This window comes from Thamnophis elegans, chromosome 3 (assembly GCF_009769535.1).
Source record: "Thamnophis elegans isolate rThaEle1 chromosome 3, rThaEle1.pri, whole genome shotgun sequence".
Classification (NCBI taxonomy): Eukaryota; Metazoa; Chordata; class Lepidosauria; order Squamata; family Colubridae; genus Thamnophis; species Thamnophis elegans.
In genome coordinates, this window is record NC_045543.1 from 36,694,331 (window position 1) to 36,717,062 (window position 22,732).

The following is a 22,732-nucleotide window of genomic DNA, read 5'->3' on the forward strand; positions in this document are numbered from 1 at the left end:
GAATAAGAAGGATTATAAAGAACAGGAGGAAAAGCAGTTACACTGCCACTTAGAGGCTGGAGGCTGAATACATTGTTTTTTCTTCTTTCTCTTTGATCACTTGAGATTCAAGGTTCTTTCAGCTTGTTTACTGACAGTGATAGTAGCAAGAGCACAAGTTGTTTATACAGGTGCCTTTTGGAAGTTCTATCAATAGCTATTGGAGTGAAGACAACATTTTAACTTGAAATATAATAAATGAACCTGTTTGAAGTTTACTAAAATAGCCTTCAACCCTATAGTGGCAGTATCTGCAAAACTATCTTTCCTGGCCCAGCAGGAAAAAGAAGCTGTAACATTGCAAAGGATTATGTTTGAAATTCAAAATTTATTAGTTGTGACAGAGAATTGAAAAGAGATTGGAGAATATGGAATACAAAACAGAAAAATCTGATGGAGGAACTGAGGATGTTTACCAAATGAAGAAAGTGGAGGACAGAGTTCAAAAGATGGAAGAAAAAAATAAGCAAAGACATAAGAAACTGTGGATACTGACAGCAAAGTGAGCATGGTTGGTAATGGCAAGAGCGGAATATGGAAAGGGGAGATGGATGGATTGGAACTCTGCCCCAGACTTCAAAGCACAGAAGAAGAAAAGAGAGAAAAATTGATGGAGATAAGGAGAGAAATCTTGATAGAAGCACTAGTGATAACCAAAGATAAACTGATGGAAAGAGCAAATGTTGGATTTCAAGCTTTTGTGAGATACAAAAGGAACAGCATATTGCCAAGGGAGGTTTATACAAGATTTATTAAGAGAATAACTAGAACATTAACACTACAAATGGCAAGAGGTATAAGATTGTACTATTGCTGAAGGGATACAGGTTGATGCAGTGAAAATGTATAATAAAAATTAAGCTAAATTTAGTTTACTAGTAGTATGTATAAAATGAAGCGACAATAGCTATAGTTAGATAATAATTAATAATGATAACAATACATATAGCTATAGCAGTTTGATAATATGAAATTTTATATAAACAATATATGGAGATTATGAGAGAAGATTTAAAAGCTTTATCTAGAATATGTTATAAAGATGTATTGTGATTGGATTATTTTAGGTTGATTTAATGGAATTTTATCATATAATCCTATTCTAGATTTTGAATATTATATATAAAAGGATGTAAAAACAATTTTAATCAAATTAAGGTTGAGATATAATAATGAGTACATGAATATACATGAATTTAAAATATGCAATTTGATATGAAAAGCAGGTGGTGACTATGGAAGAGATGCATGGAAATACTGTAACCAACTGACACACTTTCTACAATTTGTAATGAAAGATGGATTTTTTATTTTTATTTTTATATTTGTTTGTCCCTGTTCAAAAACAAATAAAAATTGCTTTTTAAAAAAGAAGAAGCATATGATCACCTTTTCTGTTCAGGACTCAAGCCATGTCCACCATTAAGCCATCTTTCCAAGCAGCCTCCATTTCTCCAGTGTCTTTTTTCCCACTTGGAACTGAACCCAGAAGGACATTTCTTCCAACAATAGTATAAAGCACCCTATAAAACTGTAAAGACTTGCATATTTGTTATCACATAAACTTTTGTGATCAGTCCACTTTATCAAATTCCTAGAGTATTACTTTGAAAGACAAATACTGTGTATAACCACTTAGTTTCAACAATTCGTCCATATCAACAATTGAAAGAAAGGTTTAAACTAGATAAGAAATTATGGATTTGATTTTGTTAAAAATGAATTGGAAATCTGTGTGTGACAGCGATGAACATATTGCTAATATGAGATCCTTTAATAATAGAAAATAGAGCTCATTGGCTTATGTACAGCTCCCTGAAATAATTGTAATAATTGCTTTGCATGAAGAAAGAATGAAATGGGATTTTTGTATGTGAAATTAATTTACACAAGCAGTCTGATTGCAATGCAAATGTGAGTAAGTTGATGGTAAAAGTTGGTGTGAATGTACTCTGAAACAGAAAAAGTAAGTTGCAAGGTTTTTAATGGTATGTGTTTGTGTGTGTATGTATGTATGTGTGTTACCATTTCCAAACCTGGAGTGTGAGATCCTCTTAATAATACAAAATGGAGCTCATTGGCTTGTGAAAAAGCTTCCTGAAATACCTATAATGATTGGTTGGCATGAGCAAGCATGAAGGTCTGATTGCACTATGAATGTGAGTGTGTGTCCCTGATGCCCCAAGGGAGTGATAAGACCTGTGATTGCCTTGTGTGTATCCCCCCTTCCTTCCCTCCTTCCTTCTGGGTGATTAAAGGAGGCTGAGTTTTTCTGCTCACCGTAACCACCTTTTTATCTCTTTTAAGAAATTTGGGGTAAATGGGTGCCCTGCTCCTGCACCTTTACCTTTCACTGTTGTGATCTTTTTCATCTGCATATAAAAGCTATGCAGTTACATTTCCTTTTCTGCTCTGTATACAATTTGGTTTTTTTTTCTTCTGGAAATTTTTGAGGTTTAAAATGCTTAATTAAACCTATAAAAAGAAATGATTTTGAGATATTTTGCTTACATTTGTAAATGTTTTAACATACTTAATGAGAATTTGCTTCCATCGGAATGGAATCTGATATTTTGGAGTGTTGATTCAAAGTACCTCTTTATTGCTAGTTTTCAAAGTACCTCTTTATTGCTAGTTTTATTTTTTTTTTGAAGCTGTTCTTCCTCCCTCCCTTTTTTATGCCTGAGTGCACATTGGACTTGGAGCTGAACCCAGAAGGACATTTCTTTCAACAGCAAAAAAATGGAAAGACACTTTGACTCCCACCATGAACGAATGGCTACAGAAGTTGATGGATCTGTCGTTTAGTTATATGGACCTCTTGCATTGCAATTATATCTTCATGCAAATGTTTTAGTTTATTAAAGGTTGTTTTCCTTTTCTGGGGTAAGTTTAGACCACTTATTCAATGATAGAATCTTAATTTCTCCCGACATGATTCTATGTGTATTTAGGTCGTGTGCTTCTTGTTGCCCTTATCTCTCTCACTTCTTTTGGTTCTTCTCCTTTTTTCTCTAAAACAACTTCTTTCTCCTTTCTTGTCTTCACTAGTTCCTTTTCTCTTCTTATCTGTGCCCTGAGTCCTTGCATCCTTGCTCCCAACTGTTCTCCTTCATCTTCCTCATCCTCCTGCCCAACAAGATTGTTGTAGAAATCTTCCGCTTGTTCCACCATGTCTATTCTGAATCTTCTATCTCTCCAACTTACCAGTTGCCATCTGAAGTTAATTTCGTATTTATTCAGCACAGATGTTAAAAATTGATAGGGCCTTCTTAGTTCTCTGATTCTCCTTGGTACCTGTTTTAGGACTGTTAGTTGTCATTGATTGTGTATTATTGGATTGTCTCTTGTTCTATTCAGCACCTCATCGCGTATTGATTTTTAAACGAACTTTACATGGACTTCCCTCAGGAGATTGTTCTTTTTTGCGTAGTTTGTCTGGATTCTATATGTCTCATCGATCTCACTTGCCGTCTTATCCTTTCCTATTCCCAAAGGCTTTGCCATAAGGTCTGCCCTCATGTCTGGTAAATCCTCGCCTTTTTCTTCCTTTACATTCTGAAACCGTAGAAATTGGGCCACTTTCTCCAATTCAGATGTTCTTCCCTAGCCTGCACATGACTGTTAGAGCCAAGAGATGTCATGGATTGAATAAACAACACTCTTGCTTAGCAACCAAAATGTTGGGCTCAATTGTGGTTGTAAGTCAAGGACTACATTTGTCTTCCTCTGCATGGCAGTCTTGTCCTAGTAAACTCCTTCCCTTTTCTCCTCTCTGTTAGAGGCACCAAAATAATCCAGAGAATAAGGACCATTAACTCAAGTTCTTTGTCAGCCTAGAACTCAGCTCCTCCATTCCCCCCCCCCTCATTCTCCAACCTTCCTTCTATTGCATTTATTCTTTTTTCGTGTTTATTGATCTGTTCCCGGAACTTCTAAAATTTATCATCCATCTTCTGCATCCTCTCCTTTAGTTCTCCAGTACCATTTCTTATTTCTCTAATATTCTTTTTTAGTTCTTTGTGATCTTTAGCCATTGCCTCTTGCATAGTCTGTAATATCATCTGAAGCTCCTTAGTTGAATTGAATCTTTCTCTCTGGAGCATATCCTCTGAAGATCTTTGGTTCAAAGGGCTAGCAGCCACTAGAGATGTCTGGGATGCTGGCTTGTCATTTTTTGGAAGAATTGGATCCCTAATTTAGTGTTTTTCCAGAAATCCCACTTTCTTCTCTCCCTCGTAACGTTCTCTTTCTTTCTTTCTTTCTTTCTTTCTTTCTTTCTTTCTTTCTTTCTTTCTTTCTTTCTTTTTCCTTCCTTCCTTCCTTCCTTCCTTCCTTCCTTCCTTCCTTCCTTCCTTTCTGTCTTCTTTCCTCTCCCTCTCCTCCCTTTCTCTCTCCTTTTCCCTCTTCCTCTACTCAATAATCAATTTTAAGGAGTATTAAGGGGTGGTATACTCTATATATCAATAGATTTGTATATTATATGAAAACAACTATCATAGAAAAGAAAGAGAATGAGAGAGACTTATCAATTTATCTATCATCTATCTATCTATCTATCTATCAATCCATCCATCCATCCATCCCGCCATTTCCACGAATCTACACCAGAACCAGGCAGTGAATTGCACTCCCCTATCTGAAATTATCCTTTTGGGGATGCCATGGAGCCTATAGACATGGGTAATAAATAGTTCACCCAGCTTCCTAGCAGATGGAAGGCTGGTACATGCTACAAAATGAGCCTGCTTGGAGAACAGGTCTATTATTGTCCAAATGACCTTGTTCCCTTGGCTGTCCAATAAATCCACGATGAAGTCCATGGCTATCTGTTCCCATGGCCAAATTGGATCTGCCACCTTCTGTAAAAGTCCAGGAGGTCATCCAGGCCGGGCCTTCATGGTAGTGCAAATAACACAACCCCTTATATATTCCTCTATGTCCCTCTTCATGTGGGACCACCTGAACTGGTGATTTACTAAATGCAGAGTCTTGAGGAACCCAAAATGTCCAGCCGAGCTAATGTCGTGGCAGCGCTGCAGCACGGCCACCCGCACCACACTTGGTACATATAACTTTGACCCCTTCCAGGCAAAGCCATCTCACTGTGTTAATAAAGTTTGATTTTCTTAAAACCACTGGTCCATTGGGAGCGCTGCTTTGATTGCTCTGGAGAGGTCCTTCCCCTGGGCATACAGGTTTGGTGCCGATGGAGCCTGTTGAGTGGCTAACACCCTAGCCTGTGAGGTCAGGATGATAGTCTCCCTTTTATTATGATACGGTGATTTGTGGGAGAGGGCATCAGCTAAGAAGTTCTTGCCCCCTGGTATATATTTTAATTGGAAGTTGAATCGCTGAAAATACAAGGCCCATCTAACTTGTTTTGGTGACAATCTTCACAGGGTCTGTAGGGTCTCCAAATTCTTGTGGTCCATCCAGACCTCGAAGGGTATCCCTCCCCCTTCCAGTAAATGCTGCCACATTAACAGTGCCCACCGGACCACAAACTCCTCCTTCTCCCAAATGGGCCAGTTGCATTCAGGCCCTGTCAATTTCCTCGAGGTGTAGGCACACGGCTGTAGGACTCCTTCATTGTTCTTTTGTAAGAGGACTGCAGCCATTGCCACATCACTGGCAACTGCCTGAACCACAAATGGCTTAGTGGGCTCTGAATGTTTCAATACAGGCTCTTGTGCAAACAAGGACTTCAGAAGCTCAAATGCTTGCTGACACACTGTTGTCCACACAACTGGGCTTCCTGGTCAAGGGTTTGTCATGAGATGTTTGGTGTGTAAGAGGTCGGTAAGTGGAAGGGCCACTTGGGCAAAGGACGGGATGAAGTGGTGATAGAAATTGGCAAACCCTAAAAAACTCTGTAACTGCTTGTGGGTTTTAGGAGCCTGCCAGTCCAACACCACCTTTACCTTTGCGGGGTCCATCTCCACCCTTTAGGTGAAATACGGAACCCAAGGTAATCAAATTGCGTCGTGTGGAATTCACATTTAGACAATTTAATGTATAAATGTGCATCCAGCAGCTTTTTAAGCACTTGACGTACAAGAGTTACATGATCCTCCATGGTTTTAGTGTATATAAGGATATCATCCAAATAGGTGAGTATCCCTTGATATAGATGCTCATGCAGCACCTCGTTAATTAGCTGCATGAACACTGCTGGGGCTCCTTGCAGTCCGAAGGGCATAACCCAGAACTGGTAACTGCCCAGAGGACAATTGAAGGCTGTTTTCCATTCGTCAGCAGCGCAAATGCATACCTTATAGTAGGCTTCCCTGAGATCTAATTTTGTGAATATACATCCCTCCACTAACCTAGCCAGCATGTCCTTCATTAAAGGAAGAGGGTATAGATGTTCCACACAGATGGCATTAAGGCCCTGGAAGTTGACACAGAAGCATAAGCTGCCATCCTTTTTCTCCCGGAATAGAACAGGAGCGGCTACCCTTGATCTAGCTGGCTGAATGAAGCCCCTTTTAAAGTTCTTTTCTATATATGCCCTCATCTCTGTTAGCTCCTGCGGGGTCATATAATACATCCAGGGCTTTGGCAGTTTAGCTCCGGAGAGCAGTTCCACGGCACAATCGGGGGGTGGTGGTGCAAAGTATCACATTCCTGTTCACTGCATGCATCTTGTAAGTCTGCATATACCTGAGGGAATTGCTCCTCCCCAGCTGTATGTACCGATGGCACTGTAGCTCACAATCCCACTGGGCCCTGGGCCGTGGTTTGCACCTCAAGAAGATGGGGGTCAGGACTGAGGACTATTCTGAGATGCCTACTACCACCACCCCACCATATCATAGGTCCCCATTTGTCCAACCATGCCAGGCCTAGTACAATCTCCTCTGTAATGTTGGGAACCACTACAAACTGCAAGATCTCCTGACGGGACCCTATCTGCAATACCACCTGATCTGACCACATCTGACATGTGTGGTTGGTTGGCCCCCCAATACCAACCTTGGCCCCCCAATACCAACCTGTCCATCTGTGTGAAATGGATCAGCCTAGCCAACTTCCTGAGGCCCACCCCCAGAGTTTCAGCAACTGTGGCATTCATTAAGCACCGAGTGCACCCTGAATCGATCAGGGCTGTACATTGTTGCTGCCTGGTTGCTTCCACCACTACTTGTATCACAAACATTTGATAGGCTTGGTTATATTGGGTCGGAACCCTTCCCACAGTCACTTCCACCGGTATTGAGCATATCACCCGATTGGCTGGAGTTAACTGATATAGGAAATGGTTGACTTGCCCCATGTGACTTCTCCTGGCTGCCCCTCATGCTCTTCCTGGCCACCCCCTTTTTTTCCTTGGTGTGCTCACGGATGCTGTAAGAACGGTCTCATGGCAGACTGCTGGTCTATGCCCTGGCCTTCTGCATCGAAAACATGTTATAGGTGGCCAGATGGGCGTTGTCAGTCCAGCTGCCATTGGGAATGGGGTTGCCCCATGGGAACCGCTATGGGTTGTGGGGTTTTGGGGGCAACTCTGATTTGATGCATCTGTTACTGTCTTTGTCCTTGCCTACTCCTCTCCCGTCCTGGCTTATCCTCATGGAATTCTATAGCTAATTCCGTGGCGGCCTGGAACCATGCAGTCAATATAGGTGGCAACCCTCTGTAGACGCAGGCCCGGCGAAGTGTTCAGTCAAGACCGATCTTAAAGTAATGCACCACCAACCTCTTTGGCCACATCCTCACTTTGCTGGCCAGACACCGGAACTCTCTGATGTATTCAGCTACTGGCTTCACTTGTTGTCTTGTAGCCCACAATTCTGCTTCCGCCCACTGGATCCTGGTGGTATCTTCAAATCTCTCCCACAGTGCCATCAGAAACAGACCAATGTCCATGAGTTCCACAGCATGAGCCCAATACAGATCATCCACCCAGTCAGCAGTCTCTCTGTCCATCACTGCCATCATGGCCATCACCATGATCCACTGCGATGTATACATATGGCCATAACAATCCATGTGATTTAACACCTGGCCTAAGAAGAGGGCCAGTCATCCTGGGCTACCGTCAAATGTAGCCTGTATTGCCGGTGGGTCCCAGCATCCCATCACTCCGGGCCCATAACCAGCTGGAGACCCCCTCTGGGTAAGGAAAGGGTGAGGTGCATAGCTCTCTCACGCCGCTCATCTCTCACAGGTGTCCTGGGCATCTTGGGGTAAACCAAGCCCAGGCTGCTGATCTCCTACTCTTGTGGCCCCTTGGGCACCATACTGTTCTGGATTGGTTATGCTGGACTGTCCAACGACTCCCCCTGCCTGTTGGGATCCATTTTCCAGGGACCCTCTCCAACCACTGCCATGTCCATTATCTCGGAACCCCACTGCCCCAAACCTTTCCTTGAGCATCTGTAGAGTTGGGCTGTCCACCATGGTGGTGTAACTCCAATTGTCATCTGAGCTGCACCTTTCATGACATTGGACAAAATGGGTTCCAAAAGAGGAGAGCTGGGGAGCATGGGGTGGTAAGCCTCTGTGGTCCTGAGCCGCTGGCAAGCCCAGACACCAATCTCCTGCATGGGCTTGGCCCACATCGGCCTCTAGAAGTTCTGCTATAGGCTTCCATGTCACCAAGTGGTCCTTAGACCTTACATCCAATGGTGCCTCTCCTGCTGGCCCTGACACAGCCTCCAGCACAGTTGTATCAGTTGCCACGGCAGACTCCTCCAAGCCCACAGCCCCCAACCCAAGGACTGTACCTTCAGTCTTGGTGTGAGCTCTGACAAACTGTCAGGTTCCGAAGGGTTAATGAAACCAGCCAAATACAGAAATGGTTTGTAAATGCAGTTTGTATTCTTCCTTCCACACGAACTGACCAACAAAACACTAAGGCAATGAATAAATTGTCAGAGCTGCCACCCTTTGCTTCCCACCACCTTTTATAGCTACATTGGTAATTAAGATAAGCCACACCCCGCATGTGTGCACACCCATCACCTTGTGACCCAGAGCAAAACCACCTGGCATTTAATCATGGATTGTTAGCAGAAATTTCTTCAGTTTGTGTAGGTGGGACAGTGAGTCTTGGCAGCTGGCCCAGTCTTCTCCCCTGAATGGCAGCTCCAGGCCTCTGAGCTGGCTGGAGCTGACAGGCCCTTCAGCTGAATGTGGCAGGACCGGAGTGCCTTACCTTCTCAGGCCAGGTAAGGAGTGGCTGGGAGGGGAAGGGCAATGGGTGGGGCCAGCCAGTGGTGGGATCAACCCAGTTCACCAACTGCCCAAAAGGTTAGCTACCAGATCAGCTGAACCGGTGTGAACCAGCTGAATTACACCACTAGGTTCACACAAATAGTTAAATCATTAATACAATGAATCAAAACACAATGTCATGCTAAATTAAAAGTTTGGAAACAGATGATCTAAAGGAATATAACTTGAAGAACAATGGGGAATAGTCTTACCTCAAAATGGATATAATTATTTGGTGACAAAAGATAGAAGGTTTTTTTATGAGATAAGCCTGAGGTTTTATTAGGAAGATACAACACTAAACTTGGGATGGATTTTGCCACTGTTGGCCTGTGGAGGATGGCAAGATATTCCATTAAAATTAATATACTGTAGCAATTCCATATCTAGCTAATATGATTAATAGCACTGAAGACAAATTCCCTGTGTGTCTAATCATACTTGGCGAATGAAGTATTATATTCTATCATTCTAGTGTATTATTGTTTACGTGTGTATTTTGAGGGAGAGAGGTATATATACACATGCAATGTTTAATAATTTATGAAATTGCACCTGAATATTTTTATATGTAGAACAACATTGAACTTGCCGGTTTTTCCCTCTCTCTTAAAAACTAATTTTTGTCTGTTGCCTTGGGCACATCATACGTTTATGTATTTATTGAAACAAAATTTTTTGCTTCTTAAATGTATTCTTCAACCATACATAGAACAGAAATAACAGTGGATCATTTTAAATGTGTGACTGAAACAATTGATTCTTAAGAAATTAAACCATATGTTATTAATACAAATTACTTATTCATAATTTTATTGTGTGATTAGAAAAGATTATCTGGAATCTAACATTATGAAATAGCAGATTTTATAATTTCAGCTAAAAAGCATCTTAGAGAGTCTCCTATTTTGTCAAATAAATCAAAGAATCATGGGGGTGGAGAAGGACCTTGGAAGTCTTCTAATCCAACCCACTGCTCAAGGAAGGAGACCTTATTCCATCATGGACAAATGGCTGTCCAATCGTTTCTTGAAGGCCTCAAGCAATGGAGCAGCCACAACCCAGGAGGTTGTTGTTATATTGATTAACTGTTCTTTTTGTCAGGAAAGTTTTCCTTAGTTCCAGGTTGGATCTGTCTTTAATCAGCTTCTACCCATTGCTTTTTGTCCTGACCTCAGGTCCTTTGGAGAATAAATTGAACCTCTTTCTTGTGACTGCTCCTCAAGTACTGGAAGACAGCTATCATGTCACCCTTAATCTGTCTCTTTCTTAGGCTAGACATACCTAGTTCCCTTAACTGTATGATACACTGGTGTATAGTAATGAATGCACATTCCTTCTAAAAACCACACTTACAAAAAGGAGGGTGAGGATAAAATATGTATTATTATTTATGTATTGTATTCAAGCTTTGCCCCTTGTCTAAGTTACAATACCAGCAACATCAAAATATCCATTATCTTCTAGGAGCTTCTACCTACAGCAAGAGTGAACAACTCTTTTATGTGAAATTGTGGTAGTAGACAGGGAAAGATCACATTGATGATTTCCTGATGATTATCTGAAGGAAATTCTCAGAAAGTCAGTGAACTGACCAGGGATGGGTTTCAAAATTTGTTACTACTGGTTCTGTGGGCATGGCTTATTTGGTGGGCATGGCTTATTTGGTGGGCATGGCTTGTTGGCCATGTGATGATGGGAGTGGCTTGTTGGTCACGTGGCTGGGTGGGCATAGCTGGTTAGTCATGTGCCTGGGAGGCATGGCCAACTTGACATCATTCATGATGTCTCCCTTCTTTCCCAAGGAGCAGGCTTTAACGGAGGGAAAGCAAAAGCGACCAAATGGCGCACGTCCTCCCAGAACAGCAGCTGCTTGGCTTGCCCTAACAGATTACCTTTTTTTTCTCCCCTCATTTTTTTAACTTTGGAGGCAGCATTTACAGGCAAAGTTGACATGCGCATGCAAAAGGCTTCTCTCCTGCACTAAGGCCATTGCCTTGCCATATTATTCCTCCCCCCCACCATGAGAGGAGAAGGAGGGGAGGAGGAGGGTCACTAGAGCCTTAGTACAGGAGCGAAGCAGCTCTGTACTTCTCTTCATGCCACATTTGCACGTAAGACAGCCTTAGCTTCCTGCCATTTTGGGTTGGAGCTTGCACCCTCCACGCTCGGTTGAGAAGCGGCGGTGGGGGGGGGGACATGGCAAGGCGATGGCTGAGGCCTTAGTGTAGGAGAGAAGCCACACCCTTTTGAGTCCTGCTAAGACCCTCCTTAAGTGAGCATGGCTGGGCACTGCTGGCCTGTCCCCCTTTTCGATGTCCCCTCCTCCCGGATTCCATTCCCACCCTGCCAGCCCCTGTCTGTGAAGGCTGGCGTCAGTCCCAGCTGGGCCAGGCCAGTGTCTCTGGGCAGAGAGCAGGCTGCAAGTCTCCCCAAGCGACTGAGGCATGCCCAGCACAATTAAGGCCAGAAGAAGTTCCACATAAGTGAGGTGCTGGAGAATCAGCCCTGGCTGCTTCTCCATCCCTGCTGTCACCCGTACCTTCTCAGGCCAGGTGAGGGAGAGGTGGGGTCAGTCTGTGATGGGACAGGGAGCTGCAGCAGCAGAAGCGGCATGAGGTGAGCATGGCTGGGGAGAAATGAGGGAGGGGAGGAGAAGGCCAAGCTTCTGCTAGGGAGACGGGAAAGTGAGCCAGGTCACCTCAGTGAGCACCACTTTTCCTCTCAGCTGCCTCTTGAGGTTGGCTGGGTTGGACCCGCAACTGCTCTCGCCCACCCTGCTTCTCCTCCTACTCTTGGAGGAAAGAGGCAGGGATGCCAGCCTGGGGCTCACTTTCTTTACCACTTGCCGTCACCATCCATGCCGGATGGAGCATTGGAAATCAGACTAGTCCCACCTGCCCACCCGCCCGCTCACTTGCCACTTTCCCTGCCAGCCGCCCAGTTGACCAGGCAGGGCCCGGGTTGCAGCTTGTGGGGAGGGGGGGGGCTAGACTAGCATGAATGCTGCCTACCTGTGTATAGGAAGGAGGAAGTAGTTCTGTGGATCCACATGGGAGAAGGCGAGGCAGGGCGAGCGTAAGAGCGGGCCGGTTCAGAGGCATGGCCAGCCAGTGCAATAAACATGCACTGCCCCTTTGAATTAGCAAATTATAGGAACACATCAATTCATCTTCATTAATCTCACTGACCTTGAAATCATCTTTGTGATTTTTCCTTCCAATTATTTCTTTTTCTAAATTTCTTATAATGTTCTTATAATGTTAAAATACAAACTCCAAAAAAGCAAAAAAAATTCTAAAACACCAAAACTACACAAGACTTAAAAAAATAAAAAAAGATGTGCATAAAAAGAAAAAAAAAGAACATACACATAAATTGTCCCTCAGTTGAATATTAATACATATATTTTAAGAATAATAGTTCTAGTGAAACAGGCCCACAGATTTTTTTTTACAATTTTTTATTTTATTTCAAAAGTTAAAATAAAAAATAAAAAGGAGAAACCAACCAACAATAATAAATGATAAATATAGGATTCACACTGACATTAAACATATAAAGTTCACCCTGGATGAATGCTGAAAAATATATAAAAATATCCTCTCTCTTTACATAATGGGTCTACAACTAATTATTAAATTTCCCCATTTAATATTTAATAGAAATGCTATATTACATAAAAAGATATCCCTAATGTGGAAATCTATCAATTCAATTGACCCAACATCTGTTCACTAGCAAAACAGGACTTGTTGTTGTTAGTTGCAAAGTCGTGTCTGACCCATCACAACCCCATGGACAACGTTCTTCCAGGCCTTCCTGTCCTCTACCATCCTCTGGAGTCCATTTCACCTTATGCCGACTGCTTCAGTGACTCCATCCAGCCACCTCATTCTCTGGCGTCCCCTTCTTCTTTTGTCCTCAATCTTTCCCAACATTAGACTCTTCTCCAGTGAGTCCATCCTTCTCATTAGGTGACCAAAGTATTTGAGTTTCCTCTTCAGGATCTGGCCTTCTAAAGAGCAGTCAGGGTTGATCTCCTCTAGGACTGACCAGTTTAATCACAATCCAAGGGACTCTCAGAAGTCTTCTCCAGCACCATAGGTCAAAGGCCTCAGTTTTTTGGCGCTCAGCCTTTCTTATGGTCCAACCTTCATAGCCATACATTGTAACTGGAAAAACCATAGCCTTGACTATACATACTTTTGTTGTTAGGGTGAGGTCTCTGCTTTTTAGTGTTCTGTCTAGATTTGCCATTGCTTTCCTCCCCAAGAGCAAGCATCTTTTAATTTCTTGGTGGCAGTCCCTATCTGCGGTGATCTTGGAGCCCAGGAAAATAAAAGCTGTCACTACCTCCATTTCTTCCCCATCTATTTGCCAGGAATTGAGAGGGACAGATGCCATGATTTTAGTTTTCTTAATGCTGAATTTCAAGCCAACTTTTGCACTCTCCTTCTTCACTCGCATCAAGAGTCTCTTTAGTTCCTCTTAACTTTCTGACAATAGAGTGGTATCATCTGCATATCTGAGGTTGTTGATATTTCTCCCAGCAATCTTAATTCCAACTTTAGATTAATCTAGCCCCACCTTTCTCATGATGTGCTCTGCATATGTTAAATAGGCAAAATGACAGTATACAGTAGCCTTGCTGGACTCCTTTTCCAATTTTGAACCAATCAGTGGTTCTATGTCCAGTTCTCACTATTACTGTCAGGTTCTGGACGGATAGTAAAGTCTTTGAACCCTGATGTTAGGCAGAACTTTGTTTATCCAAGCCGGCACAAACTGACCGCCGTGTTTCATATACAAACAGTAAATTGTTACAGCTTCTGCTCTGTGCTCCCCGCCACCTTATAAACCTTTATTTCAACTCCACCCTCATGACCCATCATGCCAGTGTTCCCACCTCCCTAATCGCGGCGTCCCATAACATGGAAGCCCATTGCACCCACCCGCTCAGCTACTTGATGCAAGCAGCACTTCCCGCATGAAGATGCTGGCGGGGAAGGCTGCCAAATCCAATCCTCTGCATTTCCTGGTGAGGCTTCTCGTAGCAGCCGCATCAAGAGTGTTTCCGGCATTCGGGCCACCTCCAAGCTGTCTGGTACCTGCCACGCCTCCCAACACATGCTGCCCGGGAAGAGGACTGTTCAGGTAGGCCACCAGCATCAGCAGGGAGTCACAGCCATCCCGGAAGGTAAAGGTCGTCCCACCGTGTTTTTCCATTGTAATAGCAGTCCCGAGCCACCAGAGCACACTGTGGTTGACAGTTGCTTCTTGACCCGCATATAGGTTTCTCAAGAAACCTATATGGTCTGATACTATATGGTCTGATACTCCCATCTCTTTAAGAACTTGCCACAATTTGTTGTGATCCACACAATCAAAGACTTTAGCATAGTCAATGAAGCAGAAGTAGATGTTTTTCTGGAACTCCCTAGCTTTCTCCATGATCCAGCATACGTTGGCAATTTGATCTCTAGTTCCTCTTCCTCTTCAAAATCTTGCCTGTATTTCTGGTAGTTCTTGATCGGCATACTGCTGGAGCCTAGCTTGCAGGATTTTTGAGCATAACTTTACTAGCATGTGAAATGAGTGCAATAGTGTGATAGTTTGAACATTCTTTGTTATTGCCTTTTTTTTTGGAATTAGAATATGAACTGACCTTTTCCAATCCTGTGGCCACTGCTGATTTTTCCAAATTTGCTGGCAAATTGGGTGCAGCACTTTTACGGCATCATCTTTTAACATTTTGAATAGCTCAGCTGGAATACTGTTACCTCCACTAACTTTGGTGTTGCTCAGATTCCATTTGACTTCACATTCTAGGATGTCTGGCTGTAGGTCAGCCACTACCCCATCATGGTTGTCAGGGACATTAAGCTCATTCTTATATAGTTCTTCAGTGTAATTTTCCAACCTCTTCTTAATCTCTTTTGCCTTGGTTAGGTCCCTGCCATTTGGGCCCTTTATCATGCCCATCTTTGCATGAAATGTTCCTTCCATATCTCCAATTTTCTTGGAAGAGATTTCTGGTCCTCCCTATTCTATTGTTTTCTTCTATTTCTTTGCACTGTTCATTTAAGAAGGCATTCTTATCTCTAACTATTCTCTGGAATTCTGCATTCAACTGGGTGCATCTTTCTCTTTCTCCCTTGCCTTTCATTTCTCTTCCTTCCACAGCTATTTGCAAAGTTTCCTCAGACAGCCATTTTGCTTTCCTGCATTTCTTTTTGTTTGGGATGGTTTTAGTTGCTACCTCTTGTACAATATTGCGAACCTCCGTCCATAGTTCTTCAGGCATTCTGTCTATCAGATCTAATTCCTTAAATCTATTTGTCACCTCTACTGTATATTCATCAGGGATATGATTTAGTTCATACCTGAGCAGCCTAGTGCTTTTCCCTACTTTCTTCAATTTAAGCCTAAATTTTGCAACGAGAAGCTCATGATCTGAGCCACAGCCAGCTCCTGGTCTTGTTTTTACTGACTATAGAGCTTTTCCATCTTTGGCTGCAGAGCACATAGTCAATCTGATGTTGAATGGTTTGCCTTGGATTCGAAGTGAGATCATTCTGTCATTTTGGGGACTGTTTTTCCTACTCTTTTCTTGATTATGAAAGCTACTCCATTTCTTCTGAGGGATTCCTGCCAGCAGTAGTGTACCTGATGGTCATCTGAATTAAATTCACCCATTCCTGTCTATTTTAGTTCACCGATTCCTAAGACGTTGATGTTCAGTCTTGTCATCTCTTGTTTTACCACATCCAGCTTGGCTTGATTCATGGATCTTACATTCCAGGTTCCTATGGAGTATAGTTCTTTACAGCATCAGATTTTCCTTTTATCACCAGCTATGTCCACAGCTGAGCATCCTTTCGGCTTTACTCCCAGTCACTTCACTCTTTCTGGCGCTACTAGTACTAGCCCTCCGCTCTTCCCCAGTACCATATTGGATACCTTCCGACCTGAGGGGCTCATCTTCCAGCATCATATCTTTTTGCCTTTTGGAACTGGCCATGGGGTTTTCATGGTAAAGATACTGGAGTAGGTTGCCATTTCCTTCTCCAGTGGATCACGTTTTGTCAGAGCTTTCTGCTATGACAAAAGAAGCCTACAGTTTATTACCTCCTACAACTTGGTTTACCCAACCAATTTAACCTGACATCTATCTACTATATAAAAAAGGTATAGTTAGTAGGTAAAGCCAACAACAAAGTTAAACTTCAAAGCCCTCTGTTAACAATCTATTATAGTATTTCACTCGCAGAAAGTCTGCAACAGCTTCTAATCTACCATAAACTACCAGAATCATTGTCTCTTGTTTGTCCAGGATCAAATATCCTCAATTTATTCTTAATGATAAGGCTTTTCCTTAAAATTTTAACTGGGATCTTCCACAAGAATTGGATCTCATTCCCCAAAATAATAAATCTCTGGTAGATATCTCTACAGTATTTCTTGTTCAAAAAAAAAAAAAAAAACCGCCTCTTACAGGTCAAAATGCAGTGTCTCTTCACAATTTATTTCCAGATAGATATAAGTCATTTCCCCAATCTCCATTCATTTTCTTAAGAAAGTCCAGGTTGTTTGTCATCAATTCTAATTCTATCATCTCTGTCTTTAAAATCCATGCCCCTTTCAAGCCTTCTTCAACAAGCCATTCCTGTTCAAATTTGGGGAACATACCACCAAGGATCAACTATTTGTTGGCAAGAGAAAAAGATTGGTCCCCTATTTAGCATGCCATTTTCAGAGGACCTCATCCTAATTATTTCCAAAATAACCAGGAACCAGATAACAGAAAACAATGGCTTAATGGTACAGGCCAGATCACTGGAAATAATTGTTCCAATCTATTCTGTCTTTATCTGGCCTACCTGGCAAAATTCTGTAAAGGACATGAAAATATTACTGTAGAATGGGTTCAGACGACATTTGAAAAAGCAGGAAACTAAGGAGTAATTAAAGAATAACTATAACCTACAGAAAAGACTAAGGAGAAGATATGGTATCAGCCTTCAGCTATATCATATAGCAAGTTGTCATATAAAGAAGGATGTAGATACATTCTCAGTTGTCCCAGATGACAAGTCAAGAATAGAGGCTTGTTCAGTCAAGGCAGATTTGAATTTGCTGCTTAAAGATGGCCACTCGATGCCGCATTCGTTCCAGCTGCATTGTTTTGCTTGATTGTCTTGTCAGCTCTTTTTGGTGCCTAGTTGCCTTCCAATCCCACCTTCGTCGCCAGTGTTAGATCGGGTGAATGGATGAGGCAGACTCCGGCATAGCAGCAAACAACAGCTCTTTATTAGAATGAACTATGTAAAATCCAGAGCCACTCTGTTTGACAGCAGCATCGCCATTCAGTATTTTCCTGCTGGATCACAGGATCTTGGTGGAAACTACCATACTGGCTGTTAATATGTAACAGAAAGAAAGAGAAAGGGAGAGGGGGGGGAGGGAGGGAGGGAGAGAAGAGGAAGGAAGGATCACAAACCCTGGCATTAGATGTGGCTTCAGAAGACACTTTAAAACAGCACAGCAAACTAGGGCTGGAAGGGATCTCGGAGGTAATCTAGTCCAAATCCCTGCTCCAGCAGGAAACCTTATATCATCCGGAATATTTTGGTGCCTCTAGCAGAGAGGAAAATTGCCAGAAAGCAGAAGGAGTTTACTAGGACAAGGCTTCCATGCAGAGAAAGGCAAAAATAATCCTTGACTTATGACCACAATTGAGCCCAAAATTTGGTTGCTAAGCAAGAACCTTGTTAAGTAAGTTTCACCACATTTTACTCAATCCCTGACATCTCCTGGCTCTAACAGTCATGTAAAAACTAGAGGAAAACATCTGAAGGTGTGTGTAATGTTCTAATGTACAGAGGTTATAGTTAAAGGTGTGGTAGAAAGTGGACTCGGTGTGAATGATGAATGAATTATCTGATGGGTGTTGTGACAGTCTTGGTTTCTTGACCAAGAAAACCAAAGTTTGTTGGCTTTTCATCCTTGCTGTTAAAAGGAAGTAAAAGAGTTCGTTAGCTGAGGACCAGTGATGGGAGCAATGCAAAAGCACACAAAACACAAAAACACAAACACTAGTTTTAATACAAAAACAACACAAAAGCAACACAATGCAGAAGCAGCTGCACCTCACATAAAAGGGCCCCTGCCACAAGCAGGAAACTCACAGAGCCACAAAGAGCTCAAAAAACAACTTTCACATTTTACACAAAAACAGCACAACTAACTCACAATATTGTTGAACTCACAATGCAACATTGTTCAACTTACACACAATGCAAAAGCAGCTGTACAACACAGAAACTGCCCCCTGCAACAGACTTAACAGACTTAACAGATTAACAGAGTTGGAAGAGACCTTGCAGGTCATCTAGCCCAAGCAGAATTGCAAAAGCACACAAAACAGCCCCTACCACAAGCAGGAAACTCACAGAGTCACTAAGAGCTCAAAAACCAACTTTCACACTTAACAAAAACACAATGCCATTGTTCAACTCTCACACTGTTGCAGAAAATGACAGGGGTTAGACGTCTCAGGATTCAAGGAGAAGTTTATTGGCAGCCAGGTTCAGAAAACTAATCAAAGGCTAGTATTGCAAGTTCTGAACAATCTTCATCATCAAAGCACGCATTCTTATACATTCTCAAAAGCACGCAACACAGAAACACTTAACTCATTTCTTATTGGTTATCTTAAGGAAAGAAGCCTTATAAGTAGATATTGTCTTACAATATTTGTAAGGGCCATAGGTACTGACTACATGTCTTTGTACAAACTTTGGCTGAATCCTGTGGTTATGGGCTTTTGACATAATGACTTTTACTGGAACCTTTACTGGACTTCTGTGGTTTAGGGCTTATGACATCTTCCTATTTTTGTACATGACTTACAAGCAGGCTTTTATCTCTTCCTTTTGCCACGTCTTACTCTTATATTTTAATTCACATTTTTATCCTGCTTTAACACAATGTAAAAGCACACAAAATGTCCCCTGCAACAACAAGCAGGAAAGTCACAATCACAGAGAACTCACAAAACTATCACAAGCACAAAATGTCACATACATACATTTGGTGTGATTTCGTGTGTTTGTGTAGTGAGTGTGAAACACTATAGAAACACACAAAACCTCAGAAAGCTGTACAAATCTAAAAATATAAAAGCAGCTAAAGCTTTATAAATTTTAAATGGCTATTATTTCCTTTAAAAAATCCTAAAGGAAAACCCGCAAGTAATCTTTTTAAAAAGTAAAAAAAAACCACTTACTTACCCAATTGAAGGCATAAGGCAGGCAGGGAGGGAGATTCAGTTGCTAGCCGATGAGATGGATTGCAGGATGCAGCCGAGGGATTTCAGAAGCAGCAGGCGAACAGCAAGGCAGGCGTTCTGTGACCAGCAGCTCAGGATTTGGTCCAAAGAGCAAAGGTAAGCAAGCTGGAGGCTGGGGGGAAAGTTGGTGGTTAGCCAGAAAGCTTAGCCAGGCCAGGAAGGGACGAGGGCGAAGCCACAAGGGATTTTTTACCCCAGGTTCAGAAAACCATGGCTTATCGTCCCTACAATAGGTAAAGAAGGATTTCACCCCGATACACATGCTATACTATGTAATATGTGTATACACATATGACATACATATGCATAAGATTAAATAGTATATTTTGGATGTTCAGTAGTAGTAAATATAGTAGGGAAATTGTATCTTGTTGAGACCGTTGAAGCAAGGAGAGACCAGGCAATTTGACCTTAGGGACGTCAAGTTGGCCACGCCCACCCAGTCACACGACCACCAAGCCACACTCACCCAGTTACATGATTACCAAGCTACACCCACCAAGCAAGCCACGCTCCAGAGAACCGGTAGTAAAAAAAAGTTGAATCCCACCACTGCTGCTATCCATTTAATTTCTTGCAATCCTTCATTCTAAATATGCACATCCCAAAAACTTTTATATTTAGATGTCTATTAATAATATGTTAATATTTAATTTAATATATTAATTTATATTCCCCATATGTGCTGCTTTCCAAACAGCTCTGCTGTGAAGAGAGGCAGAAAAGTTTGGCCAAGTCTTCTACTTCTCAGCCTCAAACATACACACAGCAAACACGCACACACCTGATGGTGCCAGGACCTTCTGCAAGATGATGATGTGTGGGCAAGTCCCTCCAGTGCAGCACACCATTCTCCTGGTCAGGTCTGGCCACGAGTGGTGCAAAGAACAGGACATGTAGTTTTTGGTGCAAAAAGCCTGCAGCCACCACCTCTTTTTTGGTGCGAGAAGCCTCCAGCTGCCACCTCTTGGCCAGCCGGAACTGAGCAGGCAGTGGCAGCTGGAGGCTTCTCGTGCTGAAATCTACCGGTGGTTGGAGGCTTCTCGAGAAAGGCAGCTGAGCCTCAGGGTGTCCCCTACCACCAAAGTGGTCCTTCAGAAGGTGAGTGAGGCAGAAGGTGAGTAGGCGGCATGCAGGCAGAAGTCCTGGGGAAGGCCAGAGCCAGGGACTGGCATGTGCCCTGACCTGAGGCAGAGGGTAAGTGGGCAGCATGCGAGCGGAGGCCCCAGGGAAGGCCAGAGTCAGGAACTGGCGCATCCCCTGACCTGAGGCAAAGGCCGAGTGAAAGGCATATGGGCAGAGGCCCCGGGGAAAGCCAGAGCCAGAGATTGGCACGTCCCCTCACCTGAGGCAAAGGTGAGCAGGCAGTGGAATGTGAGTGGAAGGATGGCGAGAGCCTGGTCAAAAAGGTGGCTGAGCTGCACTGTGTCCACCCTGAGGTGGTGGCCTAGGCTGGCCCAAGAGTTGGCACTCAACTGGGGCTTGTGGTGTCAGCAGGTAGGCTGGGCCAAGAGTTGACTCAACCATGGCTTGCAGCAGCCTAGGCCAACACAGGAGTCGACTCAATCGGGGCTTGCTTACAGGCTCACTCACCCAGGGAGATCAGGGCCACAGTGGAAGGCAGGCAGCAATGGCAGGCGAGCGGGTGGAGATGAGGAGTGTTTGATCAAGGAGCGGAGGGGCAAGCAGGCAGGGAGGCAAGTTGGGTGGGGCAAGTGGGCAGGTGCGGGTGAATGGCAATCAGCAACTGGGCGGGCAGGGGCGGGGCCAGCTAGAGGTGGTATTTGCCAATTCTCTGAATTAGTTAACATTTCTGTTACCGGTTTGCCCGAACTGGTCTGAACTGGTTGAATACCACCTCTGACTATCTACCAACTATCTCCCAGGGGGAAAGTACTTGCCAGCAGATGCTCAATCCACACTGCTGCAATATAATAGTTCAAAGCTGGAGGTAATTGACAGTCATTTTCTCCAGGCAAATAGTGGCCACAGTCACCACTTGAGTGCAGCAAAAGCGAAAACCCAACTAACTGATGATCTGAAAAGCACCCTAAGAGCAGCCTTCTGGAGAGATAAATGCAGATGTAGATTTCTGCCGGTTCAGCCCAGAGGCTCGGCCCACCCACCCGGACACTTCTACACATGCACATGAACAAACCGGTAGTAAAATAAATGGAAACCCACCACTGGACAAATGGTACCAGATGAATAAGAATGAATGTGCACTGAAGAATGGTCTAGTTTGGGTGGGGGGCAAACTGTTTGTCCCAGAAAGTAATTGGTTGTTGGTTGAATTAAAAAATAGTTGGGCATTTTGGGTTTCTAAAAACCCTGCACCTAGTCAAGCGGCAATTCTAATAGCTGTCCCTCAAAAAGGACATAGAAAGCTATGTAGCCAGCTGTCCTACCTGTGCCTCTGCTAAATGGAGACAAGGGAAGACACCAGATCTCCTCCAATCCGTAGCAGAACCAAAAGGTCCATGAAAACAGATATCAATGGAACTGCGTGAAAGTTCAGGGAACACAGTAATTTGGGTAATAACTGACTTGTTTTCCAAACAGGTACATTTTGTTCACTGCCCAAAAAAATTCCCTCCGCTCACACTTTGGCTACATTATTTGTTCAGCATATTTATCCATTACATGGTGTTCCAGGATGGATAATCTTAGATCGCAGAGTCCAATTCACTTCACTATTTTGACAAGAGTTCCTGAAACTTTTGAGGACCACTCATGGGTTCAGCTCTATCCCTCATCTGCTACTAATGGTGGCCATGAACATGACAATGGGATCTTGGAGCAGTACCTCAAACCAGTGGTGAAATTCGACTGGTTCAGACTGGTTCGGGGGAACTAGTCGGGATGATTTGAATTGGTTTACTGAACTGGTAAACCCCCTAGTTGGCCCCGCCTACGCCAGCCCATTTGCCACTCACCCCTTCTGGCCACTTGCTCGCCTGTTCCAGCTGTTTGCCCCACCCACTCACCCTACATATGTTGCCTTAGCAGCACCGGCAGGCAATAGGGTACGCCTGCACACAGGCCCCATCGCCTGCCAGTGCCATGAGTGGCCGGACCCGGGCAGGAGAACAGCAGCACCAGAGGGATGGCATCGCA

At 43.3% G+C, this 22,732-nt stretch overlaps 1 long non-coding RNA gene and 1 pseudogene across 1 annotated transcript; both read right to left on the reverse strand.

The window, feature by feature from the left end:
- Positions 1 to 13,654: 13,654 nt before the first annotated feature.
- On the reverse strand, positions 13,655 to 16,285 carry LOC116505718 (annotated as a pseudogene).
- A 3-nt stretch (positions 16,286 to 16,288) lies between these two features.
- On the reverse strand, positions 16,289 to 22,266 carry LOC116506811. The gene is made up of 3 exons (XR_004255071.1): positions 22,024 to 22,266; positions 19,557 to 19,727; positions 16,289 to 18,273 (listed from the first exon to the last, which is right to left on the reverse strand). It is a non-coding gene; the product is annotated as an uncharacterized LOC116506811 (long non-coding RNA).
- Positions 22,267 to 22,732: the final 466 nt, after the last annotated feature.